The following is a 4478-nucleotide window of genomic DNA, read 5'->3' as shown; positions in this document are numbered from 1 at the left end:
ATTGTAAATTTTATTAAGTTACAAATTATTAAATTTAAATATTTAAAATTATATATTAAATTTTTAATAATTTTATTATATATTTAGTTAAACCAATTGAATTTCGATTGAACCGTAATTAAACCTTTAAATCATTTAACCAATTACTTTACCGGTTCATTGACCGATCCAATTCTCACCACCTTTGTTTTTTTCACATAATCCCTGTAACACCCTAACTTTCATCACGTCATGATCGTACCAAAAGTAAGGCGTTACTGACTTGTTTTCCTTATTTACTATTTAATATTGAGCCTTTAGTTCGATACCGCGTTTCAATTTTCAGGAAAAAGCTTAAATCTTTTGTTTCTCATCAATAAAAATCATTTATCAACGAACATAAGCAATACTAATCACATAACTATTAATAATGATAAATATTATACAAAAAATTTCAAAAGAAACCCAGATACAATTCCTATCCCTCTGTATCAAATAAAATCTTAAATAACAAAGGCGAGGGAATTCTATGAAAACAACTCAACACATAAACTTAACTTAAATAAAACTCATAATTGCCTGCAGATTCAAACTGAGTCTCTGAACCTGTGTCACTGAAAGGCATTATTAAGACCACAACACAACATAAGTAAAATATCCGTAAAGCACGTAAGCACATCACCAAAACAACAGCACAAACACAAATAAATAAAATAAAGCAAACACAATCAAATGTAAATGCGCAAACAAGATGATGCATGCCTATTCCTAGTGCAGGCCATGAGCTCATGCGTCAGTTGTCTACCCGCAACCCGACGTTACTCGGAGTGAACCCCGAATATGGTCCCTTTACTGTGTCAATTAGACACCTTGGCATCACGGTTACCCGTGTCAATTAGGCCTCATTATAATAACAGTTCAATGTGTATCACAGTAAGGAACAGTGCTATCAATTAGGCGAACATTCCCGCATTAGCAATCTCAGGCTATCCGTTAGGCGGGCAATTTCGCATTAGCAGTTTGGCACAGGGCCCGTTTAACATACAATTCTCATTTATTTATTTCATTCATGACTTTTTATTTTCTTTCATTTCATTATACCTCCACATCACCAATTACATACTCATACCTCCGCATCACCATAATATTAAACGTACCTCCGCATCACCGCTTAACTATACATACCTCCGCATCACCCAATTAACTTTAAACTCTTCCTAGTTGTTATAGTACTACTGGTTTAAAAGAAAAACTTGGTGTTGAGGTAATTTTGTCACAATTAAAACTTGTACCATCTCTCTTAAAATTCTGTTATTATTTTCTAAGAAAATGCAGAAAAACAGCAGGAAGTAGTAAGTTTGATAAATTCCTTAAAAATCCAATTTTCACCCATTGCCTTTCAAAATTCACTACCTCAAAGAAGATCAAATTCCAAATTAATACCACGTCATATGAAAAAGTTATGAAGTGAGAAACACAGCCATGCCTTTTAGAATTCGGTTTCCAAAATCCAGTGAGCTATCCATACTCTTTTCAACATATCTACTTGGTTAAATAGGATATTGACATGAAATTTAAAACGAAGATTGTGGACACAGGAAGCTTGAAAATGCCGTTAGTTTCAGCTCAAATACTTACCAGAATTGAAAGTTGAGTGAGTTGGAAGTTGGTGCTTCTGCAGTAAGTTAACAGAATTTTCTACAGAAACCATCAATCTTCAAAAATTCGTTTCTCCCAAACTACTCATCAATAAATTCTGAATTTTTTATGAGATGCTCAAAACACATTAAAGTTTCATGCAAAAATAGTTTCATTCAAGTATATGACCTGGGATGCTCCCAGAAATTGATTCTTTCTACTGTCATGTATGCAGAAATTCTGCCTTAAGCATTTTCAACAACCTTACTTATCAAAAACCACATTTGAACTTATAACCCTTCCAAAATCACACGTTTAACCTCTTTCCAGTTATTCAAAATTGTCTTCATTGCCAACACAGCCCAAGAACCCAGAATCAATAATTCACACGATGTCAAGTACTTAAGCATCATCAAACCTTTTCTTTTCTACACTATGCCAAGCATAATTTTCCATATACACTCATCATCATTCAAACACATAATAACTCATCAATTCACACCAACAAGCTCAGCAACAAAAGTAACACCATTTATTCTATCCCTTACAACATTCAGTACGCACAATCATCAAATCAATCACCAACTACAGTTATAATCCAACTCAATTCTGTCAATTATTCACACAAAGCAACCATAAACCATTTGCAGTTACTCATTTGATTTTAGTAGCATTCATAAGTTAAAACCTTTACTTTTAAAACAAATCCCCTACCTCAGTTAGTCGAAACCCACAAGGTTATGCGTGACTCCAACAACGACCGGGGTGACGGATCTGCAGTGAGGCAACGGCAGCAACGAGTTGAACGATCGGAACCTTCAGCGGTGGCAATGGGATCCACGAGCGGTGCAGCGGCAGCGCTGATTCTTCTCGGCTCGTTGGGGTTTTAGTCCCGCATCTCCCCTCTCTCGTCTGGACTTGACGGCCACGACAACCCAACCATGGAGGTGACGGGTCGGCGGCGCTCGTTGGATGGCGATGCATGCGATGGCTGTAGCAGAGCGTGATGATCGGCGGTGGAGCAGGCTCGGCGGCAACAGGCAGTGATGCCTCCTTCCTCTCTTCTCTCTTCTTCCCCGTTCTCTCTTTCCCCTTTCTTTCTTCCCTCTTATTTCTCTGATTCACAGTGTGTGTGTATGTTTTTGTTGTTTGTGAGCTGTGTCTGTGCGTGTATATCTGGGAAAGAGAGTAGCGGTGGTGAGTGAGCGTGGCACTCAGAGGGATGAACAAGTGTGGAGAAGGGTTACGTGTGTGATTTGGGTGAGAGGGGTTAGGGTTAGTGAAATTAGGGTTTAAAATTGGGAATTTAGGTAGCGTTTGGTGGAGAGACAGAGACGGAAAGACTGAGACTGAGAGACAGAAACTAAGAGACAGGGATTGAAATAAATCTCAGTATTCTGTTTGGTGCAAAATGGGAGACATGAATTGAAACAAGAATGAAACTCTAATTTAATTTGCACAAACGGTAAAATTGGAATTAATTAATTGAAATGAAAGTATTTTAGGTATAAAATGTTATTAAAGTTTCAGTCTCCATCTCTAAAAATTCCAGTCTCCTGTGTCCCTAGTTTTTGGAGGTACTGAAATACTGAAATTTTAGAGACAGAGACAGAAATTTTAGTACCAGTCTCTGAACTAACAAACACGATACTGAGTCTCAGTCTCTCAGTCTCTGTCTCAGTACCTCAAAACAAACGCTACCTTAGGGATTTGAGTAGAGTTTTGATTTAAAATCTAATTTAATAAATATAATTAATTTTAAGAATACTATTTTATTTCTCAAATTACAGATTATTTGTAATTAAATACTTTAATTTAAAATTATAGATAAATAAATAAATTTTCTTTTAATTCATAATATTAATCAAAACTTTAAATTATTTCAATTTAAATTATATACAAAACTCTCTTTCATCTTCAATCACTAAAACTCTTAATTTTAATTAAGCACAAACCATTAATTTTAGTAAAAAAAATATCTAATTATAATTGAAAGTTATATAAGACCAAATTAATTTAAAACATGAAGTCTCATAACCTTTCTAAAAAGAAAATCATATATATAATTATAAATAATTCATTATTTATTTTCTAAAAATTCCGGATTTACAATCCCCTGATGAATTCGTAGTCAATTGACAATAATGTCCTCCTTAGAGACGATTTAGGCACACCGCCATTAGAACTGCACTCTAAAAATGTGACCAGTTAATTTTGGCAAGCAATTTCTAAATCAAAGTTTCAAGATTTCAATTTGATTCGTCGTAAAATAATTTGACAAGAAACGATGTTAAGTTTCAAGCATGGTTTCACCTCGCGACACCGTCACACCTTGTAAGACTATCTTTTCATCCTTGCTTGCGTCTTGACGTGATTTATTTAATTAATTTATTTTTTTTTATGAGGAGACACGTTTTGTGTGCGTGGGTACAAGGCGTTTCTTCTTCTTTTAGAATTTTTGTACTCTTTAAAAGTGTTGCGGAGAATGGATCTTATAACTTGTCTTCTTAACTGTACTGTTTTCGATTTATTTAATTGATGTAAGGAGAAGACTTTATTAGATTATTTATGGTACCAACTCAACAGAAAAAAAGAAAAAATAAATAAACTTGGACTTTACAACGCATAGAATGGGATGATGAGAAGCCGTTTATTAAGGGACATGCGGGTCTTACATACGAGCTGTCACGTTATACGTACGGTATTAGGGTTGCATTTTCTTCAGGCATCATAATCTCTGAATGTGTAAACACTAAAAAAACAAAAGAATATACAACAAAAAAATTGAAAAAATCTAGTCAATCTAGAGGAAAACACTACCAAGACACTTGATTTAGTAATCAACAATCTTAGTGGTTGAT

Source organism: Arachis ipaensis, chromosome B07 (assembly GCF_000816755.2).
Source record: "Arachis ipaensis cultivar K30076 chromosome B07, Araip1.1, whole genome shotgun sequence".
In the NCBI taxonomy this organism is placed as follows: Eukaryota; Viridiplantae; Streptophyta; class Magnoliopsida; order Fabales; family Fabaceae; genus Arachis; species Arachis ipaensis.
Note: the sequence above shows the minus strand (reverse complement) of the source record.